This window comes from Phalangium opilio, unplaced genomic scaffold, assembly GCF_054372755.1.
Source record: "Phalangium opilio isolate 3A_F unplaced genomic scaffold, DU_Popi_V2 ptg000329l_1, whole genome shotgun sequence".
In the NCBI taxonomy this organism is placed as follows: domain Eukaryota; kingdom Metazoa; phylum Arthropoda; class Arachnida; order Opiliones; family Phalangiidae; genus Phalangium; species Phalangium opilio.
The window spans coordinates 7,277,287-7,292,712 of NW_028324226.1; the positions used below are offsets into that span (position 1 = coordinate 7,277,287).

At 37.6% G+C, this 15,426-nt stretch overlaps 1 protein-coding gene across 6 annotated transcripts in view; it reads right to left on the minus strand.

Annotated features, from left to right (window-relative positions):
- LOC149610608 (potassium voltage-gated channel protein Shaw-like) overlaps positions 1 to 15,426 on the minus strand; it is a 519,915-nt gene that overhangs the window by 194,255 nt on the left and 310,234 nt on the right. For all 6 annotated transcript variants that reach the window (XM_089859335.1, XM_089859332.1, XM_089859331.1 and 3 more), the window contains exon 2: positions 3,400 to 3,721. The gene's annotated coding sequence lies outside the window, so the exon portion shown is untranslated. The remainder of the gene's footprint in view (positions 1 to 3,399; positions 3,722 to 15,426) is intronic.

Consider the following 15,426-nt stretch of genomic DNA (forward strand, 5'->3'; position numbering starts at 1 on the left):
ATCCTCATGATTTTGTAAACGAATTTGATGAAGTTAACCAAGGCTTAGTGAATGGTCAGGAGTTTTGTGAGCTTAGTGTTTGGTTAAAACCTGTTCGTGCTGTAATATCTATGAAGACTTTTGCTCAATTCTAACTCCCTTTTAATTTTCTTGGGTCTTCCCCGTTTTTTTTTCAGTTGCAAGCCCTATGTCTTGTGTAACTTCCATTTTTAAACAATTTTATTTCAAAAATTACAATCCGAGCCCATTCCAACTTGGCAGGCGAAGGGGCAGACGACGTTTATTTGACCCGGATATACATACAACGCCATAACAAAAATATGACCCGCCTCTTCTTTCATACCCCTCCGTCACGGGTAAGGGGGTCGTGGACTTGGACGCGCACTCGAATAACCCTGTTACCCATTCCGTCTTAAAAAAGTCTATCTATCCCTGTATTACAACGTCATTTATGATTTCATTGTGTATGGAAAGGTTAATACTAACTATTGTCGTACGGTACAGGATGTTTCTGATAAGTATGCCATAAATTAAAGGGGTGTCCTTGAGGTGAACCGTGAAACTGAATAGAAAGTGTCAAAGAACATGGAGTCTACAACATTTAATTATTGAAAATCGTGCTCCCGAATATTGACACCTAAAAGGAGGCAATATGTAGACACACATGAGGAGTAAGCCTCCAATACTGTTCAATCTAAGAACATTATTGAACCTTCACCTAACCGAAGTGTACTATTAAATGGGTAGAAGTGTGCTAAGGCTGGTAAAGTTAAGCTAATTACTCCACGAGCTTGACTATTTCCTTGTTTTAGCGGCCAATCAATGTTTGATCACCCATTTCTCCGTAAATAGAATAAATATTGCAGACCTTGACATTTGCGACTCGATTTGACCAAAAGTATTTATGGCAGACTTATCAGAAACACCTTGTAACATATTTTTAAACACTTTTTACTTAGAATTTAATGATTTTGAAAAACTAGATGGCTCTGTCTAGATACGCTGTCAGACAGAAGAATTCTCCCTCTTCTCCCCACGCCTTGCTTAGAACGTGTTTGACGAAAAGATGTTGGAGCTATGACCATCTACATAGAAGGACCATGGTATATAGCCCTTCTCATATACTTCTCCCCGTTTGGCATTTTTGGTGTTATTAAAATATCAAAATTGGCTTTTAAGGTCGGACAGGCCCTCTAACATCGCATCTAAGAGACGCGTTAAGAAGGAACTGTCGGGGAGGAAATAAGGGATTGTATTTCGGGTGGAAAGCCCGATTCAAGGCGAGGGCTTCTGGAAATGGAGAATCTAATAGGTTGAAATCCGAAACCCTTAGCCTTATTGTTCGAGACAGAAAGGCGAGAGGAAAGGAGACTAGTTATCTTGAAAATGCCAAGCTCATGAATGTCTGAAATTTTACCAAAAATATGGAATTGAATTGATTTGGTTCGACCATCAGTTGGCTTTGCCATGACGTATAACTACGTCACCAATGCACTAAAGCGAAACGATAGACTAAAGAAGTAGACGAATGTGACTGCAATCAAAAGCCCAAAACTACTTAAATTTGAATATGACTGCACTGTGTTGGACAGATCAGACGAACACCTATTTTGAGTAAAATTGTACAGGATATTTTTGATAAGTCTCTCATAAATTAAAAGGCGTGTGTTCTTAGGGTCAAAATGAGTAGAAATCTTTGAAGAATATGGGTCTACAACATTTCGTTACGGAGATGTGGTCTCCCGAATATTGCCCAATAAAACAATTATATATCCACACATGTGAAGTAATTAGCTTTACATTACCAGCATATGCGCACTATTACCAATTTAATAGTACACTTCTGCTAGATAATGATTCAATAACGTTACTTAGATTGAAGACTTTCAGGGGTCAATATTTGGGAGCACATATTTCCGTAACTAAATGTTGTAAACGGTAGACCCGTGTTATTTGACACTTTCCAATCAGTCTGACCTAAAAAGCACACCCTTTAATATATAGCAGACTTATCAGAAACACCATCTATTTGCCAACGGAAAAATAATCGCTATGATAAGTGTCAGACCTATGACACAGACTATGGCACTGAGTTTAAAGCTAGAAGTAGGTATGAGGATCCGATTACACGAGTTTTGCAGCGACATTATACTTAAAATAAGTGTTTGTCTGTATATACCATGATGGAGAGTGTTTAAAAAAATCGATTGGAATGATGTAACATTTATCCATTTGGGTAGTAACATAATTTGAGGGTAATTTGTAGTTTATGAAATAAGGTGAACTCCTAATGATATAAAGCATCAAAAAAAAACTAAAATGCATTTGTAATTTACCTGGTAAATGAAAGGTATAGTAAAAAACAGGTAGTTTTATTACGGTCTTTCATGAATTAACACGAATCGACTCTTATCTCCAGGGGATACACATAGTCTAAGATTAAAGTGAGAAATCAATGTTCTTGGACAACTTGTATTAATACTTGGTTTAGTGTTTATAGAGGAACAACGAATACGGGCCTCCGATCTAGAAAAGGATGGGGATTTACTAAATTTTGACAGCACGCAGTAACATTCAGTTTCGAGGAAGCGGATCTAGTTTCCCGCCATAAAATTTCCGCGAAAAATGGAATAAATAGGCTTATATAATTTGATCATAAGTTTATAAGATATTTTCCGTAAGTTTGACACTGGCTACTGTGAGCTGGTCGTGGAGTGACGTAAGTGAAACATTATAGAGATTCTCGTAAAGTGACGCCTGGTGAGACTAACTAATTAGGGTGGTATTTTGTTAAACAGGTGATTTTCTACAGATTGATATTTTTGATGAAATGTTAACATAGACACTGTAACGAATGGATCATTCAACCAAAGAATACGACCTATTTTGAGGATAAAGTGCATTGCACACGTTTCACATAGGCCTATTAAAACAAAACAGGTGAAAGTTAAACCAGCTCTCTTAGCTTTCTACCCCATTTTAGGTCGTCCTACTTCGAGTCATGGATACAATCACGAGAACTACGCCTAGGCCTATTTACTGTACCTGCGGTTTCAAGTATTTGCACGTAATGATGATGAAAGTGAATAATATATTATGCGGAAATGTGCTAAAAGACCAAGCCAGAAATATTTTTTTCTATAATTACGATGTTTTGAACCTAATAGGCCTAATCTATAGCCAGTGTTAAAAAAGTTCAGTGAGATTATTTGTAGGCCAAAAAATCACTCACGTGGAAATTTTCTCTATATCCGATTTACGTTTTTTTAACTCGAAATTAGAAAGTTGATCTTAAAACGGTAGGCATAATGTGTCGCGATCCGGCATTTTAAATAGTTCGGCGCTATATTTTGTGGGATGAGGTTGGACAGTGTTTTATGTCGCGTCTTAGATACTTACCGAGTAAGCCGGAATGGTTAGTTTCGGTGAGGAAAGGATGGCCTGTGGATTCGGAGTGATGTCCAACTTGGCCGCCTTCCTCGGTGTTTTGTCTGGTGCCGGCTGCGAAGAGTTTGCCCGCGCTGCAGCTGGATGAGCCTCGTCAGCCAGCTTTTATCCCGCTTTGACCATTTGTCCTAATATGGGCATTTCCGGGAGCGATGCACGATAGAGACGCGTCGGTTGCATATCCGCCTGCTGACACTCGGCCATAATAGATGCCAACTGCAGCGGGGTCTCCGCAAATAACTCTTCTTCCGGCGATTCCGTCATTTTTCTACACCTGCAATCAAAAGAAAAGAAATCCCATCATTATTGGGCGAATTGAAGGAAGAAAATATTTTACATGGTCAAGGTATGTGGTGGAGGCAAAAACGGATTTATGTAAGAAGAACGTTGAACGTAGTAAACTCCCTACCCATCCTCGACTCTTTGTATGTTTTCATGGGAGTGACTTAAAATTTCAATGCTTGCGCTCGCCATCTATCGGCCTTATGCTTATATATTTTTGACTTTAAATATAGATAATGCATAAGGCAAGTAAATAATAATAACTTAAAGTTGTACTACAATAATAATTTTAGTACAAAGAAAGAAAAACCAGATACTTAAATAAAATATTTAAAGAAACATCAATCATATATATTCTTAGCTTTAAAACTTAATTCCACTAAATCGGGAGTTATATCGCATTATAATTGTTGTCCACTTTGCTGTGGCACAATTTCGAAAAAAACAAAAAATATTTAACTTCGAAAATAGAGATTAGAATGACATTTTCGACCACTAGTAGTCTCTATATACAAAATTTGTGGGTGGAAGCAAAATATAAGCAGACGAAGTTTCTCAATAAAGTATGCGAGGATGGTACCAGAGGCTAAAGCTATGATCCGACGTTCTTTGTGCATAAATCCGTTTTTGGTGGAGGTCAATATCTTAAACTCTTAATAGAGAAATTAGTTTATTGCAAAAAGAGAAACCAACATGTCACTTCAATTTTTGTTGGCTTATTTCAACAAATACGGTCTTACATTCGTATTGAAAGCCAGATTTTAGATTAGAATACTAAACATCTTAAAAATTCTAGCATGCACACTACTCAAAAAAAAAATAATTTTTTATATATCTACGGGTTAAACCAATTGGACTTCTCTTTCTTAGAAATCCCATTATTTGTGAAGACCTGAAAAACAGAGAAATAACGCGTAGTGAAAACGTGTCGCGAATAGCTGAAATCCAATCTGAGATGACTTAAAATACTTGGAGTGGAAAGCCATATAGCCTAGTTCAGACTGGAAGTACGAATAGAAGGAGTTGAAATCGGTATGCTGGGTATTTTATAATTTCAAGTTCTTGGGGGCGAGGGGAAGAAAATTGAGGTCGCCCCTAGCGGGAGAGTCCCGAAATTTTTCTACTCGTAGATCATGTCATGGCTACGGTTTGAGCAGGGATAAGGGAGTTGAGATGGTTTGGAAATGATGATGGGCGACCTGCGGCACCGCATCTCTCCCAATGTACCTCGCGCACGCCCCTACCCTTCGGTAGGCGATTGCTAAGTGCTGCCGCGTAGCGCCATTTTATTTGTATGAGAGCTAGTTTCTATTTTTAAGATAGAGGGAGCGCTCTTTACAATTTCATCCAGTACGAGTGACGTGCGACCCTACCTAACCGCTGAGGATGCTGGGAGGACTACGGTGCCGTAGGTGGGGGTACACAGGCAACGCTATAGGTATGGGGGTTACCACTCCATTCTTCTCTCCTTCAAGGTTTGAGTCGAAAAAGTTTCAATATTGGCCGTGGCGTGGCGCTAGAGAGGCGCCGCCCTAAAAGAACCACCCGCCGTGCCTCCATTCCAGTCCATCTGTGTTTAATGGTTTTAGGTTTAACAAAGGGCAAAAATGTTTCGTTCTAAAGCAAAAAATTTTTGAATTCTTTCTTCAATTACTGTGGTTTTGGAAAGGGCGTGCAAGTCTTGGTCTTAGTACAAGAACAGTGGCAGAGAAGTCACGAGGCCTTAGTCTTGGGACTTCTACATGGCCCGTGAAGGCGCGAACGAAGAGGATACGTGCCAGTTTCTCAACGTGCCTCGTCCACTCCTTCTATTCGTACTCCCTGGCGAGAGAGGAAATAGTATCGAGAATATTTTGTTATAAAATGGTTTGCCCACGTTATTTTTTTTGAACCTTGGAAGTTTTCGGATTTCGTTTCGTGAGAAAACTCACTTAAGCCTGAATCAGGGTGCCCTCTCCATTGGAGTTTTATATACGCTCTCATCTTTTAACCCCTTTCCAGAGTGGCGATTTCCTCTCGAAAAGATGATCAGAGCTATATGTTATTTCTTTCGAAAGAATACAAGATAAGATTTGCCATAGTGCAAGAAACCACGCCCCCCTTGCGCCCGTGCTTTCACCACTCTTTCTAAATATAGTTGGATTTATTCGATATATTCACCAGGAGGTTGAGCTATTCGACCCCAATATCTTCTATCTTCATTCTTTTTTCATAATAGCGTTATTAATAAACGCCCAATTCAAAACAATACCGTATTTGAGTATTTTTTAAATTGATCCCTTAAACGTAGGCTGTTGTGACAAACACTGAAAAAATATAGAAATTTTACCTTTAGTCTTTTTATTGACAATACAAGTCTTAGGAAATATGGCCTTGGATTATTGAGTACCTCGTACTTAATATCCACTTCCCTAAAGACTAGTTTCAGCATCGTAGTTCAAGGGATTCCTTCCCATTGGACCGAAATTCTTTTCGGTCGATCAAAATTACGAAGTTCCCATTGAACCGAAACCCCACCATCTTGGACATAACCTAACATGACCCAACTACAGAAAAATTCACATTTCTTAATCAGCAGTATTGCATTCAAATAATTTTAATGGAATAAGTATACATAATGCCATATTGATTCGGAATCAAACATTCTGTATTCGAGTCAATGGGATTATTTCGAAATCACATTGATTCGAAATTCGGCATTCTGCGGTTTTGAAAATACCGCATTTCGGTTGAATGGGATTTCTTTGCAATAGGAATTCGATTCATTGGAAGGATACCGCTTAGGGGTTATGAAGATACAGTGACTATGGGTTTTTTTTACCAATATATATGTCTATAATTGATTCACATTTTTACGTAATTTCCCCATTCCCAAATACATATTTCATAAAACACAGACCCCATCTAAAAAAAAGCAGAATAACAAACGGATCATGTAAGGATAAAATTATCTGAATATAAAATGATTGATCCGAATAACTTCATCAAATTAAAAAATTAGGTCACATTTTGAGCATCCAATCCAACACTTTTTGATATTACCGAGTGTTATTTGCCAAAAATTCGATAGCATATTTCAAATGATAAAGTCATTCAGTAAATTAAATCTTTAATTGATGCTCTCACTCTAATAATCGAACGAAGAGAAGAAATTGAGGAGGAAAAAGCAAATTTGAACCGCGCTGCTCTTAAGCAAATGGATCGGTTTCCTCTTCATTATTTTTGTTTGAATCTCAAATTTCTAAAAATCCGATCGGGAAAAACGAGAGCGTGAATGAGACGAGGGGTCACAGTTTAATGAGCGAAGACATTAAGGCGAGACGCGACGAAAGATCCTTAATACGTTTCAAATTATACTCTTCCCCACTCAAAAGAACTTAAGAGTAAGAGTTAAAGCCCTAGGCAAGAATATTTCAAGAAATGGTTCAGAAACTCTAATTTCAAAGCATATGGCAGGATTATTGAAGAATGCGCGTAGCTGATGTTGAATGATGACGTGAACAAGAGAAAAGGGAATTGAAATTTAGCCAGTTAAAGAATTATTCTTATACATTGTTTTAATTCAAATTACACATTAATCCGCCGATCTTGTGAGAAATTGAAATGGTTTTTGGTTAGTGCATGAAACTGTCTTTTCTGTAAATTATATCTTAAATTTATCCGATCTTGTACAACATATTAGTGAAGAAACCAAAAAAATAGTAATTTCAATTGATTCGACTATTGCTTGTCATACCTCGGTTATAATAAAACTCACAGCGGAGTTGTACAGTTTTGGTTTAAATTGACCGTCATCTTGTATGCTTGCGACATTGACAGAAATGCATACAGCTAATAATGGGAATCATTGTGTATAGCCATTTTCTCAACGTGGGAAGAACTAGACTAATCATAATGTATGACGAATTTTACTTAATTGTTGAATAATTCATCTCGCTGCGGCTTGATTTAACTTAGCGCGCACCCTACCTCGCGTTATTACCAATCACTGAAATCATTGTTAGAAAGACGTCAGAATAATGAGGCGTGGCTTCAAGGATATTACTCAAGCCCGGCCCACAAAACCCGTATAGAAATTAAAGTGTGGGATATTGGGGCGCAATGATTAATATTAGTTGTATGTATTTCTGGGATCGTATTTTCAATTAATACAGTTCTTAACAAAGAGTAACCCTTCCATAAGGTTAAATGGACGATTATTCTTACGATATAAGTTATTTTTCTGCGCGTGGTATATAAGCTAAAGATTGTCAAACCATTTAAGTCAAATATCTATGAAGTAGGATGGTAAATTGTGCCGGGGACTTGTGAAGCGCTACAAGATCTATACGATCCCAATTAAAGAGTGTCTCATCCTTTGAATTCCCCCGCTTTGCACCCCGCTACGTCATCTGTCTTTGATGACTTGACCCCGAACTGGAACGGCATGAGAGGGTAAACCATTTAGAACCCCAGTCAACCACCATCCATTGTCTTTTAGTTTTATCCATTTATTCTTGTATACTTATAAGGCTTTTGTTTAATGACCCACAATTTATACAGGGTGTTCATTATTAGTGTGGTTATGACCATAGTAGTAAAGTTAACTTTCAATTTCTTATGTGAGAAAGAAATTGATCGAAAAACGTAATCCATAAGATATGTTCCATAAGTTTGTCACTAGTTATCGAGAGCTTGTCATGAAGTGACGTAGATGAAACGTCATAGATTCTAGTAAAGAGACGCCTGGTGAGGTGCTGTCAAAGGCTTAGTACAGACTAAATAGGAAAGTGGACTGCAAAACCGAGTGTAGTCAATTCTCGCTTTTCGTTCTGGAACTATCTCTCAGTAAGTCTCTAGCTTTACGAAGTATAGGAAGTGTAATACTTACGGAACATATCATATAAACTTATGGATTAAATAATATCAAGGGAAAAATTTTAAAGTTTTTAATATCGGAAAGGTAAATTAGAGATTTCAAATTTTTAGTTTTAGTTACAGAAAAAATCTTAGCGCTGTATATATTTCTCGAACGTTCAGTCTTGAGTAAGTTCTATTTAGAGTCACACCCTGTATCGTTCTGCTTTTAATCTTATTCGATTTCGATGCATCGTTGAAAATTTGGCGAGATCGCTGTTGGAATCAACTGTTAATCCTTATTGGAAAGCTGTTCAGGTCCCACTCGTGAAAGTAAAATCAACAAGGCTATTACTTATTAGCAATTCCGTTCGTACGCCGAACTCGTATATGCCTAACATGGCGAAACTAACGTCTAACGGCGGAATAGCCCAAGTGGAATCAATGGTTAGGCATAAACGCAAGCTGCAACAGATATTTCCAAAATTCTCACCTGAGCCAATTATTTGAGAATGTAGGATGGAAGGGGGTATAGCGTCTTTAATTAGCTGAGAAAACTTGAAACGGGGGCCGCTAATATCTACCGCCTACGAACTATTTCAATACCTGACTGACAAACGTTGATTAATCGAAAGTTAAATTGCCTCCCAAGATTTCAGCAATTTCAAGTATGAAGTTAGCTCTGGGAAAGGGCGTTAAGAAATTAGCAATGTCTTTTATATTTTAATCTTTGCCCACATCTTAAGCTCGTAATTTTACTTAGTTTTCGAAATACTCCTTATTTTTCTAAATCGCAAACTGAACTATTCATGCCATTGTATCGACTGCCACTTAAAAGGTGTTTCTGATAAGTCTACCATAAATTATCATGGATTTTATTTTGGGTAATTTTGTTTCGACTGTTTTCGAGGTTATGATTTGAGTATTTTACGGATGACCCCTTAAATTTAATTTAAAAAAAATGAAAGACAATGCTAATTTAATTTAGTGGTCATCCCTAAAACACTAAAATCATAACTCGAAAACAGTGGCCGGGATGGCTAAATGTCACAGAACATTTTCGACTCAAAGTCGCCTAAAATAAAACCCCCCTTATTTTGTGGCAAACTTATCAAAAACACTGTGTATATTTTTTGGTGTACGCTCTGCTTTTGTTACAATGCTGTAAATCTCAAAGTATTTCGACCAAATCAACAACAGTAATCGAACATAAAGCTGGTCAAACGTAGTATAAGTTGTTGGTATATAACTTTCAGGTAATGTACTTTTGAAAATTGGAAAATGAGGAGACAGCAGCAACGCGATCCGCGTTGAATTAATAAAGGTTAATGTTGGGAACAAAATTAGATTTTAAAAGTTTAATTTATCGAGAATTAAAGCTCGTTTAATTTAAACGAGACGGATCAGTCCACTAACATACCTCCCCACCTCCCTCTTGCGCTTCTCCGCGTATTGTTTGATGTATCTCTTCTATCCTATTTAATATTAATGCAGGTGGGTGTGAATGAACTGGAATGAAAGCAATTAAGGACAACTAATTGTTTGGTCAACAATTACAATATTCAGAGGAGTGACATGTTTTGTTGATTAAATACGGAATAATAAATAAGACGTTAGTGTTAGCGAAAGTGAATCAAGTAATATAGTATAAGGAACTCGTCATCTCATTTCAACTTGCATCCGTGACCGTATCTTTTGAACTGGAGCTGCATGAATGGCCAGAATCGATTAAGAAAAGGGAGATAACTCGACAATCGCAAATCCGTTGCCGAACTCAAGAGCTCCCTGTACGACCTCAGACCACCTAACCCATGGACAGGCAACTGAATAGGGAGCTAGGTTTGCTTAGAGCAACGCCTGACACTAGCGCTGGTGGTGGCGGATGTTGGAATTTTTTCACCAAACCCTAGTAAAATTCACGCCATTTTGTTTATTGAGAGGTAGAGGTCTCACTAAGTTATAAAAGTGAGTTGAATTTCATATATTTATTTTAGCCTCTTTCTCATTAAAGATTCATAAACGATCTACGAAGTTAGTTTTTGTAAATATCACTCTGGTGTTGTTTATAAAGTTTGTTTAACATTAAGCCTTGGCTAAAAAATATCCCGAACCATTACAAACGAATTTTTCTTTACGGGACATTTGGCGATAAATTGTGGTCGGTAGACGCGCGAGGGCGCGTGCTACGCATTACCATTTGTTAACGCGGGTTTAGCATGATTTGCCTGTCCGTGGGTTAGATGGTCTGAGGTACGACTTACTTGTAATAATTTTAGGACTTATAAAAATGACGCGTACTGTCAAAATATACTGTGTATACACTCTGAACGACTGGTGCCTCAATACCCTCGTTTATTGGCCTGGTATCCCCGCTTAGTAACCAGTGTAGAGTTTCTTACACATTGTTGAATTAACTGTTAATATTTTTAGTGAGCTTGAAAATTGTTAACATCTCAACTGTGGAATATTCATAACGTATCTAATTGTTTTTCAAAAACCTTTATTTCTCTGAATTAATAACTAACTTCTAAGTTTTGTAGGTAAGAATTATGTTTTCACAAAGGGAATTTAGCAGTTTGGATTACAGCAAGAATAAATCAATGCGAATATTCGGAAAATGTAGTTCAGTATTTATAGGTTGTTACGCATTCGTTTAATTAAGGATGAAGTTCTAATGGGCTAATCGCGATAATGATAATTAGAAAGGGAAACGTTGTATTCCAATTTACAAACAAATATCCTCATCTAGACCCTGACTAGTTTTATCTGCTTTGCTTTTTGCAGTTCGTAATCCGATCCCCACTTTCAATCAGCGTGTCTGACCCTTCCCTACACAAGCACAGGGAGAAATGCTAAGCCTTGTCTTTACCACCTCCCCCCCCCTGTGTCCAACTTCAAATCCTTTTGTAGCCTTCACTCGGTTCTCTCTTCTGGTGGCCGACATTAGATGTTGTTCGCCTCTAGGGTGCTATCAGAAATATACGAACTCAAGGCTTTCAAAAAGTAATACTCATTTTCTTCATTGGATACAAGAACAATGCAACTCTTTGTTCAGTTTTTACCTCTCCGTGTGACGTAGTCCAGGAGAGGTTCTGTAACGGCCGTGTCTGTGTGTCTGTCTGTGTGTCTGTGTGTCTGTCTGTTGTTACACCCACGTGACCGCGTTCGCAGTTTGCGTATCGGAGCAAACGTTTTCGCCATTTCCGAACTGCTTTCACAGTCACGGAAATGGCTCCTCTACTTGAGTTCTCACACCACCATCTTCTGGTCTTTATCCATCCCACACGGACACTAGTCTGTTCTTACTGGCTTCTAATCACCACCATCTTCTGTTCTTTGTCAATCCCACATTGACACCCGTCTGCACTTACACTGCCTTCTAACACCACCATCCACTGGTCTACCGTCTATTCCACATAGACACCAATCTGTATCATTGGCTTCTACTCCATTATCATCGTTTGGTTTTAGGATATACGCGGCGATCAGCTAGGGTTACGAGAAACGTCTAGCCGCTCCCTAAGGTAGGATCGCTACCAAAGGTTTTCGCATTTGCGGTTTTTCCTTACTATTATAGTGGAAACGAATCGTATATATACCCCAAAATCTGAAGAAAGCGGGAAGAGGGGTACCCTTCACTTTAAACGTCAATATTAGCAACGTTTGAGAAGATAATAGGTATAACTTTATTTTAAACGATTTAACTATTATTAATGTTAATTATTGAAGATTAAAATAATTAAAAATAATTATATTTATTTAAATATTAAAGATAAACCTCTCGTGCAAAGAGAGAGATTATCATTGCCTCCTATATCTACCAAGGCCCGTGCATGCGATATATTTCCTTCATTGCCTCCTATATCTATCAAGGCCCGTGCATTGTGATATATTTCATTCATTGCATAAACATAAGCGAGATTGTTTTGGGAAAAAAATACTGCTTCCACTAATGGGTTTATACTCCTTGTTACTGTTGTATAGAGTAATCACGAGAAAAGCTTTAAAAATTAAGAGAGGACAGACCTTTTTTATCCTCATTCAAAAATATTTTTTGGTGCCAAGATTGCTTTAAAAAATCCAAACGGTTAGGCATTGGTAAAAAAGACAAATGATATTTTTCAAATCTAATGAGATAACGCCCACCTAGTTGAAAATTGCCGTTTTTTATCCGCGGGAGCCATTCTTAATGAGAATTTCGATGCTAGTAGGTTGTCAATTAAACTACCGGTATATTATTGTTGTTGGAAATTGGATATTAAGTCAAATTAAGTGGTTGTAAAGAGCCAGCAGGTTTTTGCCACTTCTTTTTGTGAGTATTTGACTTTTATATGTAAAATGGAGGAAGATAATGTTGAGAGTAAGTATGAAATGCGGAAGCGCAAAGCGCGGGAAAGGATGAGGGCAAAAAGGTCGACGTTTTCATTGGATACTTAAGGTTATATAATCTTCTCGACACGGAGAGGTAATATTTTGGTTTTCCCGACTTGTTCTTGTTCTAAAAATGAAGAACAAATTACTTAGAAGTGTATTAAGCATTTGGTGGCTTTGGTTTAATATATTTTAGGTATTGTAAAGTAAGAGGTACGATTTTGTTGTTTATTCAATCGGGTATCCCTATATATAAAAGGGAAGAGGACAAAATCATTGCAATTCTATCCCTACAAAACCACTCTCTGTCCATTCACCCTGGAAGTCTGCGAGAGGCCAGACACTTCCAAAATAAAGGAGGTACTAGATTTTCCATTCTGGATCCTGAATTACTTATTAAGGTGATATTATACGTCCTTTTTTCTGCTTTCCCGATAAACACCAAAATTTCCGAATGCTGCAAAATTTTCAGAAATTTCCAAAAATCCTATTGTTTCCAAGAAAGTTGTTGACAAGAAACTTTCATTATTTGGAAAAAATCAAGTTTAATATATTTGATTTTCTAGAATGAGTTTGAGGAAAATGTATTTAATTTCTTACACTGATGTCGTGAATTATTTGCCTCATTTGTACAACATGCATTACACCTTGGTTTCGTGAACTATTTCCTCATTTGTACAACATGCATTACACCTTGGTTTCGTGCGACACTACAGCCTGATTTCGTCAATTATTTACCTCATTTTGTGCAACACTACAGCCTGATTCCGTCAATTATTTACCTCATTTTGTGCAACACTACAGCCTGATTCCGTCAATTATTTACCTCATTTTGTGCAACACTACAGCCTGATTTCGTGAACTATTTACCTCATTTTGTACAACACTACAGCCTGATTTCGCGAACTATTTACCTCATTTTGTCACTACAGCCTGATTTCGCGAACTATTTACCTCATTTTGTACAACACTACAGCCTGATTTCGCGAACTATTTACCTCATTTTGTACAACACTACAGCCTGATTTCGCGAACTATTTACCTCATTTTGTACAACACTACAGCCTGATTTCGTGAACTATTTACCTCATTTTGTACAACACTACAGCCTGATTTCGTGAACTATTTACCTCATTTTGTACAACACTACAGCCTGACTATTTACCTCATTTTGTACAACACTACAGCCTGATTTCGTGAACTATTTACCTCATTTTGTACAACACTACAGCCTGATTTCGTGAACTATTTACCTCATTTTGTACAACACTACAGCCTGATTTCGTGAACTATTTACTTCATTTTGTACAACACTACAGCCTGATTTCGTGAACTATTTACCTGATTGTGTACAACACTAAAGCCTGATTTCGTGAACTATTTACCTGATTGTGTACAACACTAAAGCCTGATTTCGTGAACTATTTATTTCATTTTGTACAACACTACAGCCTGATTTCGTGAACTATTTACCTGATTGTGTACAACACTACAGCCTGATTTCGTGAACTATTTACCTGATTGTGTACAACACTAAAGCCTGATTTCGTGAATTATTTACTTCATGTTTGCAACACTTCGATCTGATTTCGCAAGTATCAAGCCTCTCGGCATTTCCGATCTCAGGGCGTCTAGGATCTAGGGAAGGCTAATTAAAATGTCACGGAAATCTCTCTATTTGCCCTATTCGAGCGAGGAACGAAATGAGAGAAACCCGATGGGATGAGAAAGAGGAAGGAGGAGTAAAGGAGGCAAGAACCCGCGGGAGAAAATAAGCGACAAAGATCGACAGCAATCGAAATTAGCTCTTCTGGCTTCTATCCTTAATATAGTGAAAAGAGTCGGCCATGCACCCTCGCCTTCCAGCCCTTGTTGTTCGATAAAGATCACCTTTGTGTCGAGCTCCTATTTTTTTCCCGCGTTTGTTGACTGTCTGTATTTACATTTTAGCCTTATCTATCTTTTGTAGGATGTATGTAGAGATGTGAGGCGGTAACGTACCTTCCGTAAAATTACGAAATAACGCCGTAAATTAAGGGTAATTTGACAAAAACAGTGGTAAATTACCGGCAATTTGCCGCTGTTTTTGTTAAATTACCGGTAATTTTAACAAAAATCACCGTGAATTACAAAAATAGCCGGTAATTTAACAAAAATAGCGGTAAATTAGCGGTAATTTAACAAAAATAGCGGTAAATTAGCGGTAATTTAACAAAAATAGCGGTAAATTAGCGGTAATTTAACAAAAATGGCGGTAAATTAGTGGTAATTTAACAAAAATGGCGGTAATTTAACAAATAAAACCGTAAAATACCGATTTCATCATGCCGCATACCTTTAAATTACCGTTGTAAATGACCAGTTTCCAAATTTTGGCGCTCAGAAGCAGAACCTTTTTGAGTAAAACTAAATATACTAGACTGCCAGAGGCTGTAAGAATTATCAGAAGGGGATAATAGAAGAAGGATGACACTCTGTATCCTCTTAATA